Raw genomic sequence first — 11,627 nt, forward strand, 5'->3', positions numbered from 1 at the left:
TCCCCCCCCCCACTAATTCCGGATATGCAAAGAAAACAAAAACAAGATTGTAGTGTTCAGCAAGCTAGACTGATATACACATCTCGTTATTTGTTTCAATTGGTACCAATAATGCTTAGAATATCAAGCTTTCAGGTCAGAATATATATAAATGTCAGCTTGACACTCTCGGCAATTGTACCATCTGTGTAGTGATATATGTATCCTCCTCATGAGTTACTACAAACAGAGCTAAAACAGGCATGCTTTTCCTGTCAGTATACTAAAAAAAATCAGCTCATGCTTCGCGCTTGCATTAATTTGTTGGTGAGATACGTGTCTGTATATATATATGTGTGTGTGTGTGTGTGTGAAGTTATACATGTACAACAGCTTTGGCAACTCTTTTATTTAAATAGCTTTGATCCATCTGAGGCAAGACGGCTTGTCATTGTTCAAAACTCACCTTCACCCGACAAAGGTAATTGGTATAGTGTCGAAAATCTGACGGTCAAACGGATCTCGGTCGGCCTAGCCACTAGCCCGTCTCTGTGGTCTAGTGGTTAAGGCACCGGCGTTCAAAGCTGGGGGCCCGGGTTCGATTCCCGCCAGAGACATTTTTTCGGCATAACCAATTTTTCCAAAGGGTAGATAGCTCTGGGGAACCTTGATTTAAGCTACGTCTACCATTGTTCTCTTCATCCATTTCTTTACTATTTATATTTATATATATATATATATATATATATATATATATGCCTGTGTGTGTTTGGGTGTGTGTGCGTGTGTGTATACAATTTTGTGAGATAGACTTGATTAATCATAATATAAACTTGCTTCTGTTGGGGAGGGAAATTAGCTTTAAGGAGGTATTATCAAGAAAAATATATGAATATTTTATTAAAAAATTGCAAAAGTCATATGATTTACAGATAAGAGATGGACAAAATAAGTATAATTATTCAGAGAAAGAAATTAGTAAATGTTTTTTTAGACCAAGAATGACATTATTAATTGGAAGACAGAGGGAATTTCAATTTAAGCTTCTGCATGGGGCAATTTACACTAAAGTTAATTTGTTTAGATTTGGATTTGTTGAAGACAATCTCTGTTCGTACTGTAAACTGGAAACGGAAACATATTCACATATATTTTTGTCTTGCTTAAAGGTCAAACTGATATGGGAAACATTGATACAGCGATTTGAATTAGAAGAAATAAAGGACTTGAATTGGCGGGATATATTTGTTGGTTTGTCAGGCAATACAAATAGAATAAAAAGTTGTAATACTATTATCTTTATGGTAAAATATATATTATTTATATTTAGAAAGGAGGGGGTTTTACCAACCATTGACGATATACATAAACTTATTTTAGAATATAAGGATCAAGAAAAGAAAATAGCTATTAAAATGGGGAAATTAGGGCGGCACTTGCAAAAATGGGAAACAGTAAAATTGTGACAAGGTTAAGTTGTAAGTCTTTATTTACTTTCAATATATGTAATGCTTCTCCCGTGAGCTTGTTATATTCAAAATTTTTCATCGAATTGTTTTGTACTTTTAAACATGATTTATTTATAATGAGTGTGAGCAGATCTTCTGGGCAGTGGTGTGTTGGGTGTGTGTGTGTGTTTGTGGTGGGGGAGGGGGAAGTTTGGTCTTTAAGCATTTTTATAATAACTGATTTCATTGTTGATTTTTTTTAAAGATATATATGACTCATGATTTTGTTAAGTTAGTGGAAAAAAGTGAAAATATGAAGTGTAAAGTATTATATATGATTTGAAATGTTAAATTGAAATGTTATGTTCATGAAATCAGAATAAAAACATTATTCAAAACAAAAAAAATGGGAGGGTGTTTTGTACGATCGAGCGCCTTTGGAACATTAATGATTTTGCCCCCCCCCCCCCATCTGAAAAATGGATATAGATATATATATTATCATATATACAGTGCGTCCCAGAATAAACGAAACCGAGATTTAGCGATCATTTATCATAACTAAGTCATAAATAGAATAGACAAATGACTTACCAATTTAAAGCTTAGCATCCCCTCTTTCATTTGATATTACTTAGGTTATTTCTTATTCACGCATGAGTGAGCAAAACAATTTGAACAAAGGATACCAAAAAAATATTTGGCAGGGGGTATCTGGGTTTAAAAAGAAAACAACATTTCTGAAAACTTCAATATCTGCTCTTTAATTGATACCTCAATTACAGAAAATGGTCAAGAAATAAAAAAGTTATGGTCATTTGAAATTAGGCTTGTATTTCAATAATTTCATCGGTTCTCACCGGTTTCCCACAGAAGCTATCGCATGGTGAACAAAAGATTTAATGCATGGCTGATCGTCAACAGAATTGAGTGTCCAGTGAGTTTGAAGGCCAGCCTGGAGAACTTCTTCATTTTATGAAATTATTGAAATTCAAGCCTTATTTCAAATGAGCATAACTTTGTTATTTTTCTACCATTTTCTGTAATTTAGGTATCAAATTAAAGAGCAGATATTGAATTTTTCGAAAATGTGTTTTTCTTTTTGAAACCCACATACCCCACGCCAAATGAGTTTTCGTATCCTTAAAATGGTTTTTGCTCACTCATGCGTGAATGAGAAATAATCTATCTAATATCAGATAAAAGAGGAGATTCTAAGCTTTAAATTGGTAGGTCATTTGTCTATTTTGGATTTTGGGCCGGCACATTGTTTTTGGGACCCGAGACAGAATTATTGTCCTTTCATGTTGAGATACATTACAAGGTATTATCAAAACTGTTGCCATATTGCTAAGACAAGAAAAAGGATTTTTGACCCGTGTATAGCCCACTCCTAATAATAACATAATAATAATAAATCTCATTGAACAGGCAATGCCAGCGCGAAGCGCGATCTAGTGAAAATAATATGATATGGAAGAATATATTTTCCAGGTTTTCCGTTCATGTTTTAATCAGTTGTCTCTCTCTTCTTATATTACTTATCCCTTATCTCTTAATCCTTTCCCACTTTTCTCTTCCTTTTTTATGTGTCGCCAATAGCTCTTATTGTTATAATGTATGTTCTATAATATTACTATTCTTATTTATTACTATAATTATTTACTATTATTTACTATTAGGCACATCATTACTATTTTTATAATTATTATTATCATTGTTATATGATGCTAAAGAATGATCATTATCATTTTAGGTGTGTACTTAAAAAAATAAAAAAGCAAGTAAATTTCAATTTCATAATTAGTAACCACTCTATTTCCCTCATTTTGTGTACGTGATGTGATAGAGAGAGGGGGAGTGTTGGGATGCTGTATCGCTGAACCGCATCTTTCCATCTTTTGAAAAGGAAGCAATGGCCGTCGTAGCGTGAGGTGTCCGTTTAGTGAGCTCTCGCAGAAAACCACACTTTTTAATGGGTTAGTAGCTGTTTCATCCGGAAATATCAATCTTTTTCATCTTGGCAATCTTCTATAGACATTGACTTTCATTTTTGGGTAATCTTTTCTGGCATTTTCTCGTCTTTCATGTCCAAAATATACAATTTGAGAAGTAAAGGCTTGTCTGCCGAAAGCATGGATTCAACGAACCAACGCCCATGTTCTTCGCACGACCGGAGTACAATGCAACAGACCGTACCCAGCGGTGAGAAACCGCCCGAGGTTTCGAACCTCACTCTCGTTGACCTGCACAAGACTCTCACCGAGTTCTCAACAAAAGTGTGTCAGAAATTGGACGATATTCAGACTAATATTGCTTCAATTACGAAAAAAGTAAAAGACTTAGAAAAAGCAGCAGAAGACAGCAACGCTCACATACTGAATCTAGAGAAGAAAGCAATTCCCGAACTCGAACAGAAGATGCAGAAAGAAATGAAGGAAATTAAGGACAAAATGATGCTGGCTGAGATTTACCAACGAAAGAGTAATCTGATGTTCTACGGAGTCAAACAGAAAAAAGAAGAAAATGTGTACGAAGTCTTAAAGGAAACGCTTGTCTACATTGGATTAACGAGAGAAGAGGCGGATTCGGTAGCTTTCGTAAATGCCCACCGCTTGCCCCAGAGGAGACAGACGGAGGGCATTCCCCAACCAATAATTGCCAAGATGGTCTACATGCACCAACCCAACGCAACAGAATTCTGTCAACCTTCGAATCCAGACGCCCCCTAGAGTAGAGGGACAAGAAGCTAGAAGGATCTCTGTACGTACAGATTTGCCCCCAGTCCTGAAAGATCGTCGCAACATCCTCGCGAAAACTGCGTACAACTTGAGGAAACACAAGAAATTGTCAACAAAGATCGTCGTAGAGGGGATTAACGTCGTTCTTTACTGCAAGGAAAAGGAGTCCAGGGTGTGGCAAGTATACACTGATTGATATGTCTGAGAGCAGTGAGGAGATTGAGAGGTCTTAACAGCTTTATATTTTGTCGACATGTATCGAAATCATTAATCTTTTATAAGTGAGCAAATTATAGGTCCATCGAACAAGCAATGAAATATACTATATGTTAGCCTACATACTCATATTATGTTTTTTTATAAGCAATGCCGTTGATACTGAAGAGGAATAATGATTCGAAAGAAATATAAACCCACATTTTTCTCATCTATATCTTCGTTGACACGCGTGTGCAAGGAATTACCTCGATGGCCAAAGGAGAGAGAGAATAATTCATGTTATTAAAAACACCAAAATGTGCTTACTGCTTTCATCTCTGCTTCGCTTCATGTTGTTTTTTAAACATCAACAGATTTGACTCAGGAAAAGACTTTTTTTAGTCTAGAAAATTGTCTATGACAAGATGAATGAAAATTGCAATGTACTTTTTCATCTCTGCATTTGTTTTGCGACAACCACAAGTATCATGTCATCGTGAAAGAGAAGGAAATGTTTAATGAATGGAATATTGAAAGAAATTAATCTACGAGCTCATAGAAAACATCTGTATTTCAATGAAAACGTATCCTGAAGTGAGCGAATGACTTTTATGTGAATTCAATGTTATACGCTTTACTTTATTCACGTTTTTTTAAATGGAAAATTACTAATGTGTCACGCCATTTAAGAATGATGGATTTGATGAAAGATAAACAAAAGTGGGGGGAAGGAACTGAGTTTAGGGTAGAAACCTTTCTTTTTTTTCTTAAATTAATCATACAAAGAACATGGAGAAGGCTGAACAACTTTCATGTCACTGAAGTTCTCGTTTTTTTAATGCTTTCTCATCTTGCAAAATGAGAGATTCGAATGAATTAAAAAATGATAATAATCATCATTTTTACGCAGGGAACTAGACATTGAATTGATAGGATTAAAGATATCTCAAAATGAACGTTAAGTACAAGTTCCTTTTCCTGGCATTTTTACACATAGAACATATATAGATCTTTAGCATCGACCTTTTCAAACAAAAGAGAAAAAATATAAATAATTGTTTTGAATGTAATCTAGATGCAGAAGTATGGCGAAAAGGAAAATGGAAAAAATGAATTTTATTTGTATCTAATTAAAGTTCACTGTTCTTTCAGTTTTATAGAACCTAAAAAGTGCAAGGAATGTCGGGAAATTTAGAGAAAGTACAATTCTTTCCTTCTTATTTCTTGCTTGATATGATCCTCTTAACTTATGCCGTGTTAATTATATGGAAAATAAGAATGAAAGGGTGAAAAGTACAACCCTCTTTCATATGTCTTGCTCTAATACAGCATTTCTCTGATGTATACTGTTTAAGTATTTGTTATCGAAGTGAAATTCCGAATGTCGGAAAAAACAAGGATGTTTACTTTTTACAGTATTACCATAAATAAAAGTGAATGCATAAAATATGTAATTGAAATGCATATAACGTGCTTTCTAACTTCCTGCAGGGATGAGAGAGAGAGAAAAGTAAAGGGGTCATCCGGCTCATTTCTTCATTTGAAACCTAAGTAACAGTTTTTATAGGTTAGGAATGTCCATGTCACGACTGGAGTCATTGTAATGCAGGTTTTACCTTCCTCTCGTCTTTAAACTTTTATCAATGGGTTTTGCGAAGTATCCAGTCTTTGAAAACAGAGAAAATATTGAAAGAGTCACGAGAAATAGGGAAAATGTTTGTTTATGCAACAGAAACAAGAAGAATAAAATGAGTCCATGCTGTTCTCTCTCTCATTCCTGCCAGATGAATATTCTACATGTAAAAATAACTTAACTTGTTTATAAATAATATATTAACGAATCTGCCATATTTTCTGATGGAGTTCAAGTTTTATGGTGTTTTTTTTTCGAATGAAGAAACGTGGAATGAGAATAATCATTTTTACGAAAGGTACAAGATATTTGATTGATAAGATTGAAGATATATCAAAAAATATATCAAAAGATATATCAAAATAAACATAAAGTACAAGTTCCCTTTTCTCTTTCACTGTGACCATATAATTCTTTATAATTCTTGAGCATCTACTTTTTTTTCTTTTTTTCAAACTGAAGAGGAAAACAATAGAAGTAACTGTACGATTGAAAGGTCGATGCTAAAGAAAGGCGAAGAAGGGAAAAGGAAAACCGAATTTTATTTGTATTTAATTGAAGTCCATTTTTTCTTCTCAGTTTTATTGAATATAAAAAGCTAAGGAATGTTGTGCAAAAGTATCAAATGTACATTCTCCTTATTTCTTGCTTATAGTTTGATCGCTTTGACTTTTGTTTCAATTATATTGAGAATAAGGATGTAAAAAGCACAACCCTCCTTCATATGTTTGCTCTAATATCACCATTTACAGATTTTTTGTTTCTGATCGAAGTGAAAACTGTGAATGTTTGAAAAAAGGGAGCTTATTTTGTTTCCTTTCTTTTTTTTACATCATTATCAAAAACAAGATTGAAATGATGAAATATATCAATGAAATGGATATAACATTTCTAATTTCTTACTTGAATGAGAAAGGAAAGAGGGTGTTTTTTTAGCCTAAATGTCATCCAGCTTATCTTCTTAAACTTGTATTAACCTATACAGGTCTTATAAGTTAGGAATGGTCATGCCTGATAGTAATGAAGGGTTTTCCTTCCCCTCTTCTTTTAAACTTTGACTGCTAAGTTTTCTAAAGTACTCAGTGTTTTTAAAACAGAAAAAATGTTGCATGAGACACGATGAAAGAAAAAAAAAACATTTCATCTGTTTATGAGACCAAAATAAGGAGAAGAGCGAAATTATATACAATTAAGACAGACACTCTTTTTCCTCTCTCTTTCCTGCTCGATGAATATTCTACATGTAACAATAAAACAGGAAGAAATAAGTAAGACAAATTATGGATTTCTTTATATTTCTTAAATAGAAAGGCCTCGTATGTATTCGATATTTGAGGTGTAACCTATTTTAAAAGAATACATTGATGATTCTATTATATTTTCTGATGGAAAGAAATTCTGTCACTCTTAGGTAGGATCATTTTATCTTAATTGCTTTTTGCTACTGATTATAAGTGTGAACACGAATAATGTTGGTTTTTCTAGCAGAGTCTCCGTTCGGAGAGGTCATGCTTTGATTTGATACGCACTACTACAACATGAATCAATCTGTTATAATTGTCTTTATGTTTGCATATATATGTATGTATCTATATGAAGTGTTACTTGTAGAACGTTACAATTTATGTCAAGCAATTCCCCCTTTTGGGGAATGCACAGGGATCTCTGATGATTTGTTTTGCAATGTTAATAGTCTACATTGTCTTGTTTTCGCAAGGTACTTTATTAACAAACACAATTATGATAGGAGGGTTAAGAGGTCATGGTTTATCTGCCTTATTTCAAATGCTAATGATATACGACAGGTGTTAAGCAATTTTTATTCAATGACAGTACTTCACAGAGTGGGATGTAGGCCTCTGACAGATATTCATGTACAAAGAATAGATTTTGAGAGTTCAGTAATTTGTATGCCCATGTTGGAAGTCAGTATAGTTTCTTTTCATATGCAGCCCCAGGCTTTATGGCAACTACATACTCTTTTCAGTATGCAAGCCAGTTTAGCATGTTTAGTGGTTATTAATTTTATCCGAACGATTGTTGTAGCCAAACACTTGCATTCTCATGATAACGCATATATCGAGGAAGATACACGTATTATAAATCGACCGGGTGAATGAACTTTTTTTTTTAATTATATACCATATACGGTATAATGGTATCTCTGAGATGAAAAGGCGCAGGTTAGTGATCTTGGTGTCAAAATACAGAGTTTCTTACAGGAAGATTAAATAAAATGAAAATAAGTACCCAGAGTGCATATTAATCCATAAAGTTCAAGGTCAAAGGTCAATCACTTTTTTACATAGGCTATATATATCGTATAATGATATCTCTGAGGTAAAACGCTGCATGTTGGTGATTTTGGTGTCAAAAAGCAATTTTGCAAGAAGATAAAAAGGCACAAAATAATATTAAAAAATTATCCTTCACCTTTGATATCCAATGTCAAAGGTCAAATATTAATAAATATTGATATATCCATTCATGATTCCCCTCCCCCAAAGAAAAAAAATAATCCATTATATTCACATTTTTTGTGAATAATAGAAAAATAAGCTATTTGCATTGAAAACTTGGATGCTTAATAATTTCACTTTGAAATAAGGATAAATAATGGCCATGAAAAATATATTTAGGGGTTATGTCAAAAACGGCTGGAAATTTAAGTAAATATGTCGATAACTTTATGGTGGCATGTAGGTATATAGTGATTCTGATGGGAAAAAGACTCACCTGCGTGGAAAAGAACAGAAATTTAATAGTTGATTCCTGGACCAATGATGATGTCAAAATATACGTTCGAGGTGACATTTAAATCAAATAGCACTCTTTAATATATAGTGTAGTAATGCATTGCCAAAAGTGTAAAAAAAAATCATGTATGATATAATTTGAAATGGTGAAGTTGTCTAAAGTAGCAGCATTTAGATAAGCATTTTATAAATCTAAATCAAGATATACCAATTTCTCTGTAGCAATATTTCACTAACCTCAAATGGTACAATCAATACTATATACTATAACTTAAGCTGTAAATGGAAAAGATAGGCATCATCCAAGAACATTTTCATATAGCCAGGGACAATGATTAATTGAAATAAGGCAATCATTAGAGCTGCAGCTTTTGTCATAGTAAATGGAGTTAATTCAGCAAAGAGTAACCAAACTCTTGGAAACCTTCTTACATTTTCAGGACTTTGATCTGGCCAATTCAATGAAAGCCTTACATGTATGTTCTGTACGGGATAACATACCAGGATCTATATTATTACTTATATGTTGCACAGCTTCATGCTCAAGAACTGGAAGTGGTGCTGTAGGAGTGTTGTGAGGTCAATGGATGTGTACTTGTAAGCTATTATCTCCTTTTGAATTCCATTACTATGCATGATAACAATCAGTTGTTCTGGACCAAATACATAATCCTTGTACAAACTTATACCTAGTAGAAATAGCATCATGGGTGACATACGGCAGCTAGAGAGCAGATATGAAGTTTTGTCATGCAGCATTAGCATCTCAAGAGATTCTGGCAGCTCGCAATGAGAGGTAATTAATGATAATATACGGGAATTTATCTTTGTTAAAGTTGAGATACATGCCATTTACTATGACAAAAACTGCATCTCTAATGATGGCCTTCATTTCATCTTCATCGTCATCCCTCTGCTGTTTGGAAATGCTCTCAGATGATGCTAGCTGTGACATGAGATTTAGACCTATCCTATCCATTTTCAGAAGATTAAACTAATGAGATGAATGTACTATCGTTGGAGAGAAAAAGACACGACAACGTTGATTTAGATATTATGATGCATGTCAGGAAAGAAATTTAATTATACATTTGAAGAGTTCAAACATGTGGTTAAAATATTTACTGTTTTGAATGTTTTAAAAGCAAGCATTGGAAACGCTTGATGCCCCCCCCCCCCTTGTACCAGGTTGATGTCATATTTTATGCTATGTAAGAATTTTCATACAGGTGTCATACATAGCAAAAAGTGCTCTAGCATTGAATGTATAGAATGCACAGGAAGTCTTTTTAAGAATGTGTTGCTTTATGCACTCATCTGCTATTGAAATTCCTTGGAATACTCTTTAGAAATTGTACAGTTATTCCTAGTAACGGTAGTGTATATTAGGAGGTCAATTTTAGTAATTCAGGGAGAACCACCTAAGCCAGAATAGACTACAGATGTTCGTATAGGCAGTCTAAGTTATAACTGAGGGACTACGTCGGTGACGAGATAACGACCCCAGCTGCCGCCGGTTCTCCACCGACATGACTGGTCAAAATTCATGTCATCATTGGGGGCTCGATCTCGTCCACTAATTCGTTGAAGCCACATTTATTTTATCTGGGGGCTATACTCATCGAGGGGTAACACAGTCTGCGGAGGCCGAGGCCGAGTGGAGAAGAGACATCGCAACCTGCGGAGGCCAGGAACTGGACCGACCACCAGGGCCAAGTGGGGCGTGTCAGACCAGATATGATGATGGGGGCTCACATCAACGATATTACCGTTTAAGTTAAGTTATATTTTGTTATCCATAATCCATATCCATGTATATTTTCATGTAACTCATTGTAAAAGAAATCAAAGGAAACCACAGAATGATTTAAGAGCTTTGATTAAATCTTTCATAACTGTAAACCTCAGTTTTTACGTGTTCATTATTTTGGTGTCGAGCAGCAGTAGTTAAATAATAAAAAAAAAGTCACTTCCCACGTGACAATTTGGAGGTCCCACCGAGATGCTGCTGCTTGAAATATTTAAAATTATTCTGGAAAAGAATTAATTACTGCTATGGTTCCCTTTCCATGTTTAGGAAATAATTAATGAAGTAGTCTATTGACATTGATACAATGTTTAGTGGTTTCTCCCCAAGGTTACGTCCTTGGTAATGCCCGGTGTTTAGGCAATTTGTGATTGTTGGTGCAAGTTTACGTGCTTGAATAGATTCCGGTGTTGAATTTGACTAGGCTTTGAATCCTCTTGTGTGAAGTGGATTAGTGTGGTTCCGCATGGTTTAATTGTATGCTCATTGGGAGATACATTCTAGTGTGCTTGTTGAAAGGCACTAGGGGTTTGGCATTTGTTGCCAGGTGTTAAAGCTTTTGCTTTGTTTATGCGGATGGTTAAAGCCTGTTAGGATATTTGAATTTGTTGGAATCTATAGTTAATAGTCGCTATGGCTAGCATTGAACAAATGAAAGAATTTTCCACGTTAGGTAGGGAAATAGGCCTTAGTGGGGCGAGTTGAGTAGGTTTGTGTCTGAGCGTTGCCAGGCGATAGAACGAGAGAAAGAAATTGAAGCTCGAGAAAAGGAGCGTGAGCATGAACTGAAGTTAGCGCATATGCGTAAGGAAGAGGTGAATGATGTACCTCAGTTAGGTGGGATAAAGCTTGAAGTAGGTCGTTTTGACGATGCCCACGATAAGTTCGATGCTTACATAACCAAATTTGAGATGTTAATGAAAAGCCAAAAAGTTTCTGATAACTTGTGGGTAATATATCTAATCTCTAATCTGACAGGGAAAGCGTTAGATGTAGTGAATAGGATGAATGTAGATGATCGCCAGAAATATACCGCGGTAAAAGATGAGCTGATGCAATACTATC

Source organism: Lytechinus variegatus, chromosome 4 (genome assembly GCF_018143015.1).
Source record: "Lytechinus variegatus isolate NC3 chromosome 4, Lvar_3.0, whole genome shotgun sequence".
Lineage (NCBI taxonomy): Eukaryota > Metazoa > Echinodermata > Echinoidea > Temnopleuroida > Toxopneustidae > Lytechinus > Lytechinus variegatus.